Raw genomic sequence first — 18563 nt, forward strand, 5'->3', positions numbered from 1 at the left:
AACTCCATACGCAGATGCTGAAGGATGTTGCTGCAGATGAAAGGAAATTTGACAACTCTGAATGAAAAGTCATCACGTTTATCGTAAAGTTTGGTCAGTAGTTTTTCTTTACCATTGATCCCTATGTGTTTGTCAAGATATTAGGCTGATTCAAGGATAGATGGGCTAGATGTGATGTATCAAAGCCCCGAAATTATGATTGCTTTTAGATAATACGTCATCTATATAGCGGATAATGAGATTAAAGAATCAAGCTAAAGGATATTCTTTCTTTCGGATCACATCAGCTATAAATTCAGCCTCATAAGAGTGAAGGAATATGTCATCAAGTAAAGGAGCGCAATTTGTTCCTATTGGAATGCCGACCGTTTGTATTTTTTCCCATAACATGCATCGCATTATGTTGATATCTGATTCATATATAGAATCATGGGATAAGTTTGATACTACGCTCTCTCATCTTCCGGCAGTCTCTGAAAGAGTTGTAGCAAACGAAGGAGAAATTATTTCTTTACTTGAAGAAGTAGTACGACCTTCTGAATATGACCCCCGACCAGCCACACCTGAGTCTTCAAATGATTTTGAAAAAGACGATAAACATGTCTATGCATGGGAAGACGGCATATTTATAGCACAACTATTATCAAAACTTTGAATAAGGTTAATTGGAAATTGGAAAACTCATTGCTAAATGGGACAATTTTCTATTTTTAATTTCTAACAAATTAACTGGATATACAAGGATATATACTTTTATACTTACAGGTATAGGCATTCATTTTTATTGTTACATTAATCATTCATTAAATACAATAAAAAAGTCATCTAGTCATGTGCGCATTGTCAACGAGTAGCCAGGCGAGAAGTGCTGGAATAATCAAGTGTTCTCCTAGCACCAATAAAAGTAAATTTATTACGAACACATGTGCACTCTTTGTGACATTTTCAAGACAAAGAGCTTTGTAGCTAAATGACTGTAGAGATTACACGTGCGATGAGAAAACTGAATACTGATATTGATAGCTTTAGTTGAAAAAAAAAGATTGATATAAATTTGAGAAAAACACATTTTTTTTCATCAAATAAACACAGTATCGGCATACAAAAAAGACGCGTCTATAATGGAACAGCTATATCAAAATCAAAATACATAGCATGAACATGAAAACAGGAAACAAAGACGATCTACATACATAATGTAACATATAATACAACTACATATAATAACTGAGAAAACTAGACATCACAAAAGAAACTAAAGAAGTAGCAATAGGAACCCCACTAAAAGGAAAACCAGGAGTGACATCAGGTGCGCTGGATGGGTAAGAATGCCTTTCTCTGCCAGCCTCGAAATTATGTTTACTTTTCTTTTCAATTCGTTTCAAAACGTTTAAAAGATGAGAACTGGGCGTTTCATTGGTTGATGCACATTGCTCGGTTTCTCGTATACTATGATAAACTGTTAACAAACGCACTTATTATATTAAACCCTTTATAAGGCGCTGATTACCACTGGTCATGAGTCATTTAACGTAACTATTATATACCTTCTGTTCTGTTGTTTATTCATGATTATGCAGTTCATTAAATTGGTTCTGTGTATACTTTTTTAACATTGCAATTAATCTTTTTTTAGAGCGCTTTACATTAGGAAAACGAGACCCACCGCCACTTTTTAAAAATGATAATATTTCTGGTATATATTGATATAAAGCCATTATTTATTAAGAAAGTAAGTGTAAATAATGATTATCGTTTATGTCTGAATTATTATATCAATTATACTTTTATATTCTTTACATAATTTTTATAACTTTTTGTCTATATGTATATACACACGGTTATAAGTAATCTTACAAAATATTTTTCTTTTTTTCTGTCTCCAATAAATGTACATTTTCTATTTCACTTTTCAAGACAACGCAGATGAGACTTGTTCAACAATCCTTGATGGTTATCAAACATAGTATCTAGAGTGTTGCTATCAGAGTAGGTATATCTGTTAATTTAACGATATGTTACTCACATTAATATCAGACCAGATCAATTAGTCCACATCCGGTAAAACTAATTATATAGATAACACAAAACCTCTGTCTTAAGAACAGAATCAAATACTGAATAAAAGTTATTATAGACTAAGGTTTGAATATTATCCTAAATATGATCAAAACTGCCAATTGATAAAATACAAAATACGAAAGTGCGCCAATTCTGAATAAGGTTGTCCAATACGTCATATTGTTCTGTCGAAAATCCATTGTTTTTATCTATTGTTTGGTAAAGAAGCCGTAGATCCTTGTGTGGTTAAAATAACAATTTGCATCATTCTAAAAATATATTTTAGGAATGAAATTGAAGCGCTGCCTTTCACAGGTATAACCAAAGCATCCAAACTCCAATTTGAGTTAGATAACAACAGCACAAAGTGGAAGATAGAAGGGCACTTACAGATTCACGGGAAATTAAAATCAGTCAGTTCCCTCCTTAAAGCTATTGAAGAGTCAGATTACCATACCATGTTAAAAATATTTTATCAAAATCAATATCAACACAGTTTAAAGAGGAAAGTCAAACCCTCTGTGGTCAGAATATTTCTAGATCATATCTCATTAGATCCAAAATGAATACCCCATATCGAAAATTCTATGGCAGAAATCAATGCCGCAGCACCTGGGTTGCAGTCGTATGAAGACCGCAGCAATGAAAACTTTATGATAATAATACAAGATTTAGACAAAGATAAAACTAAATGCTTCACAAAAATATTTAATAAACCAATAACAGTAAATCTTTGAAAAGGTTGGCCTGGGGAAAATAGAAAAGGTACACCTACTCATGAATTATTACATGCTCTCGGATTCATGCATGCATTTCAGCGCTACGATGCTGAGAACCAAGTTAGTGTACAAGAAAAAGACAGAAATCATGAAAAAATAGATTACGGATTTCTCACCAGATTTGATCCTTTCAGTATAATAATGTATCCTGAAAATTGTGGCGTGGAAAGAAAGGAATGCGATCCCATTTGGGAGGTCAATCAGATGCACTAAGTGAACTTGACAAAGTGTCGTTGAACTTGGTGTACCCGCCATGTGTGAGAGACTGGTACAATCCGAAAATAGACAAGAAATATGAACTACTTTATTGTGGTCGTGATGATATGCAAAGTCACAATCAAACCACACCACCCAGTTGGCATACAAAATGCGGACCTTACGGGCCGAATTGTCCAGCATATCGTGTATATAAAGGCATAAAAATGAATCTGATCAAATTCATCCGATAGAAAAAGTGGAATGCATTTTAAAAAGTGACAGATTGCAAGGTTTAAGCGGGTCGGTATTTTGTGGACAAAAATAAGATGACGAATTTTATACGGAAAGATCTGACACTATATTTAAAAGTAATGGAATGTGTGGATCCGATTAAGGGTGGCCATGCCAAACATGTGGACAAGAACTGACATTAGGTTATGACCCTAATGAATTGAAAGTATGGTTAAAACAAATTCTAATATGACGTGCTTCAAAGCTCGTAAAACCACAACCATGGTAAAAAAAGCGATAAACATATCACCTTCTTAGAACTCATAGGCTGCGTCTATTCAAAAACATGAAGGAACTAGTCCTATTAGAATCGAAGTAAATCACGAAAACTCCATTTTTTCATTGTTTTCCATGGACTGTCCATTTATGCCGTTATTTACCGCTTGCTATCGCTGCAGGTAAAATAATGCGAATATAAATGGCCAGTCTGTGGTAAAACAAAGATAAAATAGTGTTTCCGTGATTTATTTTTAAATAATGTGATTTATCTAAACTTTAGATTATCATAAATCGAGGAAACCTTAAAATGTTCATAAGGTATATATTGATGATAGTAAATTAAGAATATCTGAAATACGTTCAATTCAAATGTCTTCATGTGTACAAACATAACACATATCGTGTGAAATCATCTGGAAATGATTATTCATAGAAATTTTTGTTGAAGATGAAAGCCAATGAATACGTCAAAGTAGCTTAAAATGTTAACACCATACAAAAGATATTTTATTTTGGTTAATATTCGGGAATAATTTAGAAACAAAGAATAGTCCTGTTTTAGTTTCAATTGTAAAATCAGGCTTTAATCAAAAGCTACCATGGCAATTAGGAACAGAGACAATGCAAGTTTTCAGATTTGACATACAACTGAAATGATAATCATCAGCTGTTCTTTGTTTTCGATCGGTAGGTCACAAAGAATAAAGCAGAAAGGTCAAGTGTTTGTGTTTTGATTTAGAAGAGTGAAAGAAAATCGAATGACCATAACCATTAGCATTGCCTTGAACCATTTGCATTGCCTTAAATCATTAGCAATACCTTGAACCATTAGCATTGCCTTGAAGACCATAACCATCAGCATTGCCTCGAAGACCATGACCATTAGCATTGCTTTGAACTGATACTGCATTTTCTTTATAAAGTAACTATCAGTAGCTAGATTTATGACATTAAATACCAGTTACCAAATTTAAAGTTTTTGTTCATGCTAGAACAATAATTTTAAAAGTAAAATGAGTAAGGAGCGATGTTTTGTTGAGTTTTTAATTATAGCGATCACTGCCAAGTAGTGTCAGTTCTACGAATACTACATGTATCCTAATGGACGAAAAAAAAAATCTTGTCCCGGAAGCAACAAAAAGTGACTGTTCTTACGGAGGAAACTTTACATTTTTTAAATCAAACAAATAAAACTATATATATGTATAGATTAAAATTACTTTGTAGTAAAAGTAACTCCATCTTATGTGATAGTCTTAAATTTTCCTTGTTTTTTTTTTCTAATTAAAAGAAATGAATATGTCATTAATATGTTTTTAAAAAGTATGGAAAAATTGTGATCTTGTATCTTTGTCCGCTGTTCCACTGCTCCATTGCTTCGAATTCACTTGTAGTATGTGGCTGAAATAACCGTCGTGCACACTCTACCCATCCCACTTATCGACAATGATATGTTTTGTTTTGTTTTGTTTTTTGTTTGCTTTGTTTTGTGGTTTTTTTAGCTACCCTTATACATGTACCTCCCTTTTACGAATCATTTTGTCGCCAAAAAATAAACTGAAGCGTTTTTAAATATTTTTGGGTACCTTTTTTGCTAAATTTGTTTTTTATTCATCGAACTTCAATATGCTACAAAACGAAGTAAATTGATATGTTATATCAACATGTACTCTATTGTCTCAGTTTCACAATGGTACTAAAGAGAAATGAAGGGAACCAAGATTCTAGTGGTTTTCAAAAGAATGTATTCCAGGGACAAAGATTAGACAGATGCACACAACAAAGAGCATAAAATAAGCAAATTAACACATACAAAAAAACATCATTAATGAGCAACTCGGACTCCACTAAAAACTGGGTATGGATCAGATGCTCAGGTAGGGTAGGCGTCCTCTAATTTTCCAAAAACACCGCGTTTGTTGTATAATTTGGTCAATAGTTTTCCTATACCTATAATCGTTAAGTGTAGGTCAGAGATATGAGCTGACTTCACAGTGTCTGTAGTATCATATATCTCAAGTTCTTTGGGGTAGATGCCATGTATCAAATCCTTGAAACTAGGACTGCTTAATGATAATACGTCATCTATAAAGAGGAAACTGAGATTAAACGATCTAACTTAAAGATGTTCCTTCTTTCGTGTCAGATCAATTATAAAGTCAGCCTCATACAATGAATGAGTGAAGGAATAGGACAGCAAGTAGAAGAGCACAATTTGTTCCCATTAGAATGCCGACCGTTTGTTGAAAAAACGCGCCCACCCCAGTATTTATGATTCACTCTCCTCACTTATATAGCTGATGCCTACTCCATATGAACGTGATTGAAGCAATAATATTAAGTGATCAGATGAATGACTTTTTTACATCCCATAAAGTGGCATATATATCCGTCCGTTCGTTTGTTCGTCCAAAGTTGTGTACCACCTATTTCGCTTATCCAGACTTTATTGGTTTTCTAATGCAAAATATGGACTACAGTTTGAAATCGCTAAATGGAGTTTAATGTAATTAAATAACCTCGTTATTACATGATGCAATTTTGCGCCTCCTACTTCGTTTTGTTTTAAACTCACTATTTAAGATTGCTGAATTTCCTGCAAGTGATTGGTGGTCTAAGAATGCATTTCAAAATTTGAGGAGTATTTTCAAAGGATGGTGTTTATGGGGCGCTACATATGAACTTGTCTCATAATATTATTCATCGAGTAGATACTTTGAATAATATACGAATGCAATTCATACTTAAGAGTTTGTAAAGATCTATTCCAAATCATCTTCTAGATGTACGAAGATTCCACAATTCTGGATATTAATTAAATATCACTATAACAATAAAGTTGAAAAAATAGCAATTTTCGTATATTAGTTACACCATTCATTTCGTGCATTATAAAGCTAGGACATCGTTGCTTTGAGCAGATAATTCGACTGCCTTTGTGGAAATAAACCACTAAAATCCCCAAAAATATTTCGTAACAGTTTTGGCCAATCATTTGCACTATAAGAGTGACGGCGATCATCAGTTGGCTGTTCCTATACTTGGCTTAATTTCGTTTTCGTGCTAACACATTTACTCAATACTGTTAGACCCGGTTTGCACTCGTACGTGGTAATTGTATTTCATGACGGGCAAACGGGTTTCTTAACGCCTGTTAGAAATAATGCATAGCGTCCGTATAGCCGCGCTTTGTTGAAACGACACGCCAGTGTGAAGTCTGTCTTCAAATATGCTATAGAAATAGGTATAATTAAGACGTCTTTTTTCTCAAGCCATATAGAAATCCGATTCTACCATTTTCCGATATTGGTGCTGTATGACCAGGATACGAGCATGAGTACCATGAAAATGAGGTCAGCGGGGGCTGGCGACAGAGGCGTTATTTCCAGAATTTTCAAGAAATTCGACGAAATTCAAACGATGAACAGGAAGACATTGACTTTGAGGAACTTTCAAATGTGTTGGACACTAAAAAAAGGAGACAGGAATTCTTGCATGAATTGGACGAAGATAATATTCAAGGATTGGATGGACAAGACATGGAAGCAAGGATCATCGAGTCAGAGTATGTATTTAAATTACAGACCGAACTACGCCTTATCAGTAAATATTTGTCAGTCCTTACATCCAAATGAAGCGTCAACGCTGAACTGGACAAGCAAATATCCCACAAATCCCACAAGCATGTAATAACAAAAACACACATGAATCCTGCATAGAAGGAGACCCAAGCGCAAACTGCACTTCTAACTACCATTCCTTTTCAAGCGTTACAAGTGAATACTATAAACTTCCTAAGCTCAATTTACCAAATTTTGGAGGTGACATTATAGAATGCAGTCGTTCTGGGACTCATATGAATCCGCGGTGCACTTGAATACTACATTGAACGATATCCAGAGATTTGACTATCTGAAATCGTTATTGTATGATGAGGCCCGAAAGACAATCACAGGATTTACACGAATAAACTGTGGCCTTACTACAACAAAGGTATGGTCAAGACCATAAAATCGTCCAGAAATACATGGAAAAAAAAAGATTCATATTCCGTCTCCTAAAAACACCCTCACAAGTTTACGGAATTTCTACGACAATGTTTAAACTTATGTCGGAGGTCCAGAGTCTGTCTTCAGGACAGGCAAACGCTTCATATGGTTCATTATTGGTCCCTATCATACTTGCAAAACTACCTGGAGATGTACGTCGCAAACTTACACGAGAACATCGCTCTACTAACAGGACACTAGATGAATTGAGAGAGTGCATATCTTATGAGTTATACATTATGGAAGCTGGTACAGATACTACGCCATATAAGACAGACCGCTTGCTACCGCCGCATTTCTTACGAACGCAAAGTCACAGAAGTCACCGAGAAGAACATACAGTAGAACACCTGATATAAATGCGTAAGTAAGCTGTCCCCCGTGTGTGCATCTTGTCATGACAAGCATCCGTCCGTTAAATGTGAAAAGATTACTGACCCAAAAAAGAGAATGGATATCGTAAAAAAAGGATCGTCTTTGCTTCAATTGTCTAGGCCGTCATAGAATTTCAGACTGCGAATCAAATCGAACATATAGAAAATGTCAAAAACGCCACCATACTAGCCTGCACATATCCAAAGAGAACAGCCAACACAGCGAGGAAAAACATGTGAACGTTAGCACTATTCATCACAACGCGAGTATGCATGAATCGGACACTATTCTTCATTCACAGACGCATACGAAAGTTCTACTTAAAACCGCGGTTAGCTCAGACACACAGCATATGGAAGCTAATATTCTATTCGACGAAGGCGCGCTAAGATCCTTTACAACCGAGAAGTTAGCGCATGACTTGAACTTATAAACAAATAGAACCGAGATCGTGAACTTGTCTGGATTTGGTGATACGGAACAAAGCAAGAAAGTTCGACACCAGAAAACCGGCATCATACATTTTTTGTAAATTTTTTTGAAAATTGCAAATGAAAGTATTGATCGTCCCGGAAATCGCAGCATCGATAAAAACTGATTGTAACTGGTCCGTAGTCGAAGATAGAGTAATTAGAGGCGATGGTCCAACAGCGGTAAAATTGAAGGTCGGTTACCTATTGTCCGGCCCTTTAGCAGAGAAGTGCGGGAAGCACAAACCACGTCAATGATGAACGTTCTTGTCATGCACAAAACAGGAGTTGATCTCGAGTGGTTTTGGGGAGTAGAAGCAGCGAGAGTTGAAGGTAAAGTTAATACATCTACAGAGGCAAAATTCCTAGAGCAGTATGAGGAATCGTACATAAGTTACCATGACAACCGTTACTTCGCAAAGTTGTCTTTGAGAGAAGATCACCTGCCACTATCCAAAAATAAACTGATTTCCCAGCGTAGAATCGAAAACATAGTCAGAAGGGTCAGTCGAAATGAAACTATTCTACAGTAATACGGGGAAATCCTTGTCGATCAAAAGCGACGAGGCTTCATTGAGAAGGTTGAGGAGCACACACTAAACAACACAAAAGTTCATTATATACCACACCATTACGTGAAGAATGTTTGTCCGACTATACCAATCATAATCGTCTTTGACTGCAGTTGCAAAGCTTTCATCGACAGTCCGAGTCTAAACGAATGCTTGATGAATGTACCACCCGATCTTAATGAACTATCAGAAATCTAACTACGATTTCAAACGCACCCATTTCCTGTTTCGACAGATATAGAGAAAGCTGTCCTTAACGTTGGTTTGGACGAAGAGGATCGGGACGCAACAAGGTTTTGCTGGTTTAGTGATCCGAAGGACCACACAAGTGAACTGACTACATCTAGATTTAAGTCCGTCCTGTTTGGAGCAACCTGCTCATTATTTATACGTTATATGTAAACACTTGAAAATGAATCAAAACAAGTGGACTGATACTATACACAAGGACTTACATGTTGACAACGTAATTTCGAGTTTTCAAAACAAGGAAGATTTGATCAAGTTCTTTTATGCGTCACGTACAGAAGATTTTAAGTTGCGCTCGTGGGCATCTAACTATCAGTCACTTAGAGAACATGCCGCACAGGAAAACGTATCAGAGAACAACAAAATCATCAAAGTTCTTGTTTTGAGATGAGACTCTGAACGTGATACATTGACATTTGCGCAAAGTTCAAACTCATCAACCAGCAACGTAACGAAACGAGAAGACACGCAAATCATCACAAATATTTGATCCGTTAGGACTCATTAGCCCCGTTACAGCGAGGAGCAAGATCTTAATACAGATAATATGGGAAAACAAATCAGATTGGGACGAATCGTTACCGTCAGAGATCGTAACAGAATGGACAAAAATAGAACAAGAAACAAGTGAATGTACTCAACTTGAATTTACACGTTACTATTTCGACGAGTGTTCAGAAAACAAAGGAACAAAACTGCACATTTTCACTGACGCAAGTATGAAAGCGTACAGAACTTGTGCGTATCTAGAACACGACAACCAGACTACACTAGTAATGGCTAGAAGTAGCGCCACTAATGAAAACACGACAATCTTGATGGTAAAGGAAAACTATTGACCAAAGTTTACGACAAACGTGATGACTTTTCATTCAGAATTGTCAACTATCCTTTCATCTGTGGCAACATCCCTTCAGCACCTGCGTATGGAGTGTTCATATCACAACTCATACGTTATGCAAGAGCTTGCCGAAACTACGCAGACTTTTTGTATCGTGCTAGAACTCTAACAAATAGGCTTCTGGAACAGGGTTATGTTGTAACAAGATTGATGTCATCACTACAGAAGTTTTATGGTCGTCTTCATGAACTCGTGGATCGTTATGGTGTATCCCTCCGTACCATGAAAACTGATTTATTCAACGGGTCATAGATTTTTTTTCCTCGTTTGTCTACCCCGGACTTGACTTGTTCATTTGCTTTTGTTACTTTGTATGCATGATTTTAGTTACTTTGTGTTCTGTGGTGTGTGTGTTTGTTTTCCATTTCTGGTCTTTGTCCCTGGATTGATTCTTTTGATTACCGCTATAACCTTGGTTCCCTTGATTACTCTATCAGACAAACTGTCAAAAGGTTGTTGCATCGATGCGTCGTTTGCCGCAAAGTGATGTGTAGACCGTATCCCACCCCTGATCCAGCACCCTACCAGCCGTAAGACTTCGTCAGAAGCCTCCGTTTTCCGTAACAGGAGTAGATTTTAGGTGTTCTTAATATAAGATCCAAGGACCTTCGTGAAGTGAAGGTATACGTTTGCCTGTTTCCCTGCGCAAGCACAGTTTATTTAAGGCACTGAAGAGGGTAATTAGTTGACTGAATTAGTTGCTCATTATATATTTTATTATAGTTTATTGACATCTTTATCGGTATCGTTGTACAACCCTTTAGACGTAGATATATTTTTTGTTTGTGCTGCATTGTCATGACTCGACGATCCTATAGTATAGTGATACGGCCGAGCGATAAAACGTCTTCAATAATTATTTTAAATAGAGAGGAATATGCAAATGAATTAGAAAATGAACTGAACGTAGATGATACTGATAAAGAAGTAAAGGCCGATGTGACAAAAAAAATGAAAACAAAGTAAAAAAATTAGTTCATAAGCTTTATAAATCTTAGGTTATTACAAATGAAATGAAACACTATTTATTACCAAAAGGATCGCATGCAGGTAAAGTACAGTGTTATCCAAAACTTCACAAAAAAAAAAAAAAAAAACAAAAAAAAAAAAAAAAAAACACCCGTTTCGAACAATTATAAACGGGGCCGAAATCACCCTACCGAGAAAATTGCAGAACTGGTCGAGAATGAATTGAAAGAACACGTACGATCATTCCCAAGCTTCATACAAGATACAGCAGACGTTTTAAGAAAAGTAAATGACATATCACAGCCGTTACCAAAAAAAAAAAAAACAATTTTATTTTGTCTTGGTAGTAAAAAGTTATTTCCTAGTGTACCTCGCAATGATGCAAGAGAAGCTTGTATCGATGCTCTAAATGAAAGAGCTAACAAGTCAATACCGACGGAAAATGTACTAGAGATGGTAGATCTGGTAGTACAAAATAATAATTTTACATTCAATGAATAGCACTATCTACAGAAAGAAGGAACAGCCATCGGTTCACACTTAGGGACGAACTATGCTTGCACCTATCTAGGAGTTTGGGAAAATGAATTATTAAGGAATTGTAAATTGAAACCTTCTAACTATTTTAAATACGTGGATGACAAATGGGGAACATGGGATTATGGCGAAGAATCTTTGAAAGAATTTCATAAACGCATTGATTCCATGCACCCTAGAATTCAAACAGAATTACAAATTTCAAATTCAAGCATCGAATTTTAGGACATTCATACAGCGCTTTCATCAAAACCGAGCTTTTCACTAACGAAACAGATGCGCATCAATATTCACATGCGCATTCAAGCCATACTTTATGTGTTAAAAAAGCAATTCCGTATGGTTTGAGAGTATGAGTTCGACGAATATGTTTCGAAGAAAGTGACTACGAAAAGAAACGTCGAGAAATAAAAAAAAACATCTAAGGAGAAGACCAATTAAAGAAAGTAGACAATTTAAAGCGTGAAGATCTATTGTGCTACCACGAAAAGAAACAAAATTCAAGGATACCCCTTGTTTAAACTTTCTCGCGAGCACTGCCTAATGTACATAGAATCTTGCGAAAAAATATGAAAACACTCAATTAATCACCGCGCTTGAAACAGATATTCCCCGAACCACCGTTATTGTCTTTTAAGAGAGATAGAAAATATTAAAGACTCTGTTCGAGTCTGGAGGAGGGAACGACCATCAATTTGCATCGCAAATTTGACAGTTCTAACATCGTTGGGAATTTTTTAGACCCTTCTATAAGTTTACGTTATCGTCCCTGTATCAATTTGATCCGATGGAGCAGTGTAGCGAATAGGGTCGTCACATGCTGAGACGTACTACCATACATAGTGTACTAAATTACATCCCTAGATTAATCCTACGAGGCGGAATGGCCCGGCCAGCGAAAGCTATATTTTTATATAGCATATCTGGCCGATTGGTCTAGGGCGCTGGACTTAGTGCAGGCGGTGTTGCCATAGATGTCACAGCGGTACGAGTTCCTGTCCCGCGGAGGGAACAACAAAAAATTTGCATAGCAAATTAGACAATTTTAACATTGTTGGGAATTTTTCAGACATATATATATATATTCCCAACGGTGTTAGAACTGTCAAATTTGCGATGCTAAATTTAGAGTCGCCACATTCTGAGACGTTATATACAGATTCCTTTAGACTTATAATTTTACTTTTATGGAGTTTTGGTAGTCCGTAAAAAAAATACTCAACATCAATGTACGTATCATTGAACTCACCGCCAGATCTAAAATTAAAAACAAGCATGCAAAACTCATTGAGCAATTTTCTAGATATTTAACTGAAATCTTTTCTTCATTATATAAAGAGTTATGTCAGAGATGACCTTGATATGCTCAAATACCTCCCGAAAACAGCGAGTGAAGAAACGATTTTAGTATCATTCGATGTAATTAATCTTTACACAAATATTCTACACGAGTTCGGATTAGAAGCAATATTGTACTGGTTAGAAACATACCCCGATATTGTTCCAAGCAGAATTGATAAAAAAAAATAATAACATATGGACTAAAATTCATTTTAGAAAGCAATTTCTTTATGTTCAACTCAACATGTTTTAGGCAAAAAAAGGGAGAGCTATGGGAATTAAATTTGTCCCAACTGTCAAATTTGTCCTAGACCACTCGGCCAGCTAGGCTATATAAAAATACAGTTTTCGTTGGCCGAGTCATTCCTCCTCGTAGAATTAATCTAGGGCTGTAACTTATGTAACTTAGTACACGATGTATGGTAGTACCGGACAGTTCATCTAGGTGTTATAGAAGCAATGGTATTTGTCTAGGGTTAGGTTTAGGACTATGGCCAACCAATGTGAGAAATAATTTTTCGGTTAGGTTACGGTTGGAAAAGAAGATACACTTGAGGTCGAATAAAGTTAGTTGAAAGGAAATTATTAAGGTAGAGTTGGGGTTGAATCTTCAGAATTGTGCTGGGTTACTTGCGTCTATCGCAGGTTTTGTATTGGTTAAGGCTTGGTGCTAGACCTTTGTGTTATGAATGTTATTGTTAAAGCAAGAACCTTCTAGTGTTAAATCTCTTTTCAGTGGCTGATGAAGCAGTTATACTTATATGTTAAGGGATATTTCTGCTGCTGCTTGTATGCTTGTATATGGAAGAATATGCTGCTGCTTCTGTTCGTGTTTGGGGTCATCCTTCTTGCTGCTGCTGGTTGTATATTGGAGGTATCTTTGCTGCTGCTTCTATCCGCTGCTGCTCGAATATGGTCGAAAGTCTGCTGCGTTTTTTGTAGCTGCTAGTTTATATGTTATTCGCGAGGTTCATTGAGGTTTTCCAGTAACTCGTGGTATTTTTGGAGAGATGTGTTTTTTAAAGTAAAATGAATGTTTTCTCTTAGTTGTAGATATTCCTGCTTTAAAATAAAGGCTTCCTTTGTTTTCCCAGGTTTTGTTCATTTGGTTATGATGTTGCACTTCTTTATTCTTAATCAGTTTTTATGATGTTAAGAAACAAGAAGAAATATCTGCCATATCTTTTATTACAAATAACATACAACACAAAAAAGTTAATACATAGTCACAAGTAAAGTCTACATCAAATATGTTGTACAAGATGACTTCAAAAAAATTCATGACCAAAATTGAAGGGCTGGATCTACAAACAAGGACATCAAGTGCAAGACACCCTAATAAAGTTATAAAAGATGATATTGTAAAACTTTCAATTCAATTCAAAACACTTAATTTTTCTCATATGAGAAGCCTTATTTCCCTGATAACGACCAAAGCCAAGTTTGATCAACATGGATTTCCTCAGATGAAGGAGCCCAATTAAGTCGGTTATAACTGTCGTTTGGAGCTATGGAACATTGATCAAACTTGTTTGTTGCACAAAATAGTTAGCACAGTATGCCAAGAGTAAGACGGCAATCCAGAGAGTCACTGTGACAACTGTGAAAAAACTAAAGTAAATTTTAAGGGAGAAGATACAACAGAAGATCTATGAAGTTGCGGTATCGAAAAACATTATTGTGCCATAACTTTAAATGATACAATTCATTTCCTTATCGACAATACATGCACAGAAATGGAGTGAAATTTAACGATAATAGCCGAGAGCGGAAGGAACATGTCAATAGAGGTACCAAGATTTAAGTTACGGATGATTGATTTCCAGAACTCCATAAAGGGCACTGTCCTTACTTATACATAGAAAGAACACCAATATATCAAGCTAATCAATTAATCCATAAATTATTAAATACGAGAAAAATATTAAAATGTTCATGGGTGATCGAAGTAGTGGAGTTATACATGTGTACAAAACATATTCCTGAAACGGTCATTATCCATGACGACAACTGGAGGCCGAATATAAATACGGTTTTAATGTAACAGTGTTCTGTGGTGCACATATGGACGAACGGGTTTGTAATCGACCATATCATAACATCTCTGTGTACTGATTTTACGTTTATTTGCATTGTTCTGGATGGCAAGGTGATGCTCTGGTGCATGTGCTTCTGGTTCTAGAGAACCAACCGGATGTGCCTCTTTAGGCTGTCTTTCCGACTCAATATTTTAGAACAGCGAGAACAAGGAAACCTTTGATTTAGAGTCATATTGGACGTATTCACACATGAACACCATTTACTTGTTGAACATTCGCCATGAATTTTGCCTTCATGTCGATTTCTGTTATAATTGCGTGTAAATGCCATTCCGCATATACGACAGGAATACGATGGAAGGTCGTGGAAAATTCTGTGGTGATGGATAAAATTCTGTTTGTTTTCAAATGTCTCTTCGCATTCCTCACATAGGATTGACTTGATTGACATTCTGAAAAAGGAAGCAGGGTGATCTCCCTTTTTTTTTTATTACAAACACAAGTTTAAGTATACCAAGCGTCAGAAAAAAAGTTTTGGTTCAATATTCACTGTTACTAAATGATGAAACTTATTTATATTTATAGAATAGAAATAGAATTGATTACTCTTGCATAGGATGTACACTAATTCTTCGTCTAACAAGGACACTAAACCGAAACACTTAACTGGACGGTAAAAAAGATTATTAGAGATTTGAAAAAATGTGTTATAACGTAAAGATGCTTTTATATTTCATTTAATTATTCAAAATAAAAAAAATTGCTATGTTTCGTTTAATACACGATTATATCAATCGCTATCTACGAGGTTAATGACTGATATTTGCCGAAGCAGGTGTTCCAAACATAAATTTATCGTTTAATATATGAATTGGCGTTGTGAAAGAACAAAAAACAAAACAACAACAACAATAGCATAATTGATCGAACTTTACATAAGAGGGCCCCTGGTTGCAAGTAAGCAAACTTACTTCGATGTTTGGGTTCAACACTCACAAACACTACAATGAATCCAACCCCGGAGGAAACCAGGTGCCAAAAGCTAACTTCTAGGTTAAGATTCATTCCTTTTCTCTTCTGGAAATCTGCAAGAGAATGACGATTTCGAAAATGTCCGGAGTGTTAATCCTCCCCGCGATCGCACGGGGAAGTCCAAAGGGTCGGTGGCCACTTCTGATTATGGGTGCCCAGATGTGTCTTTGAATAACATTAAGAACGTATGCCGATGAAATCGTAAATGAAAACTAGATAAAAATAGGTGTATCTAGTTGTATATTACAATTACACAAAAAAAAGAAAAAGAGACTCCCTCCTTACAAAAAAGAGGGTGGAGAGTATAAAAACGTAAGCGACAGCATAACAAACATATTTACTATCAGACCCTCATAACACGGCTCAAAGTTTGAGTCTAAGTAACTTGAAAACATTATGTAGCAGGAAAAAATTCATTCTCCTTATAAAGCACCCGTCATACAATATGTGATAGGACAGTGGTTAGACATTCTTGATTAAATAATGTTAGTCTTTGAGAAAGGGAGGAGAGGGTATGGACATTTTGAGACTTTATAACTGATATTTTAATATGTGAACTTTTGATTAAATTAATATGTATAAGGGGTAAACAACTATACAGAACATGAGTACAAGTACAAAATAACTCCAAATACATAATGAAATTCCAATGTGGACAACAGATAATAAAGCAAATATTAACCACATACTTGTGCAAATCAAAAATATGTTACATGTACATATGACATACCTGTATATATAAACAAGAATAAAACCATTAAGATGACAAGAGTACATGAGAAAAATGTGGTTGAACAGGTTCAAATACAGAGGGCACTATTAATGACACATTAAAAGTGGGGAAATAAACATGATAAATTAATCATAACATAGACATGACCAGGGGGTTTGACCAATACATAGTTGTTTTACATAATCGTTAGTATATGTAGGGAGATAGGGAACCTAAAAAGAGGACTAAGAAGGAACTTATTACAGAGAGAACTTACGAGATTTAAGTTCAATAGGGTTCGCCCTCAAGAAGGGAGTCTTCTGACTCTTTCTTTGGAAGATAGCAGTAACAGATTCTCATACTGTTATATATTTTAAGACTCCCTTCTTGAGGACGAACCATGTTGAACTTAAATCTCTAAAGTTCTCTCTAACATTATTTAATCAAGAATGTCTAACCACTGTCCTATCACAAATACTTAAAAAAAGGGGGCGAAGGAAACAACCCGTGAATGAAAATATGGAGAGACAAATAAAATTTGGTATACAGTTCAATGGTTTACCTCATAACGGGTCAATCTAGTGCACGCCACATGTAAACATTGAAAGTATGAAAAGGAAACCGGTTTACCCGATAGAGCCTCATAACACATTCAAGGCAAATTTGCGTGCAAATATCGAAAACTATAGCAGTAAAAAAATCAATCTCCTTATAATAACAAAAGAAAAACATTAAGCGATCATTTAAGTCTCAAACTTTAACGAAAAAGGGCGTAGAAAACAAACGCCAAATGAAAATATGGAGAGAAATTGAAAATTCGTCAATGGTTTACCCAAAACATCAGGTCAAGTACACGCGACATGTAAATATTGAAAGTGTGAAAAAAAGAATTTACCCGATAGAGCCCCATAAAAATGAAAAGGTATAATTCATCTGTTTTTGGTGATGAATAAGTCGACTATAAAAATCTAATTGTAATAAAAATGGAAGGCAAAAGCTATTAACGTTCCAAATATACAACGTGTATAGCTTAAGATAGTGCGTATAGTCTTTAGACGTTAGTCAAAATAGAAACACTAATTATTCAAACTGAATACAAAAAATGTTAAAACAAAAATAATTAAAACAACGATAACAAATCATTTCTTAGTGGTAAACATTGCACAACAGGTCCTTACACCTGTACTATATTCATAAAGCAGAATGAAAACGGTTAAAAATCAATACATGGGCTATTGACATCACCAGTAAAATGAAAAGTTTCAAATATCTCTAATCTGTGAGACATCTATTCAAGTTACACAATCCATTGAACATCCCAAGGAGAAAATCAAATCAAAATTTAAAATCTATTCCAAGTGGCCATTCAATTTGACATTATTACACAAAGACAATGAAATTTCAATTAATTCACAAAAATAATTAAAAAAAAACACAATAAAAAAAACCAATATAAACAAAGAAAGATAACTCCAGTCATAATGTTGCTCCCCCTTTCTTATACTTACATGTTTAAAGTATACTATATAATGACACTAATTAGAACTATTAATGAGGACATCTATGGAGGTCGTTTTCCAAAACCAACCTTTAAAGCCTCCCCTACATTTTTGTAAAGTTTGTTATGTTTTATTTAAGACGAATTTGAATTATTTTAGGGAAATTAGTGTTTATTTTTTCTTTATTAATACAGCTGATAGAGATATTTCAAGAACAGCATTTCAGAACTCTTAAATATAGTAAACATCTATTGTATTAACATTTTATAA

The sequence above is a fragment of the Perna viridis genome, chromosome 14, assembly GCF_037379345.1.
Source record: "Perna viridis isolate PV_CMFRI_1.1 ecotype Kerala chromosome 14, ASM3737934v1, whole genome shotgun sequence".
Classification (NCBI taxonomy): Eukaryota; Metazoa; Mollusca; class Bivalvia; order Mytilida; family Mytilidae; genus Perna; species Perna viridis.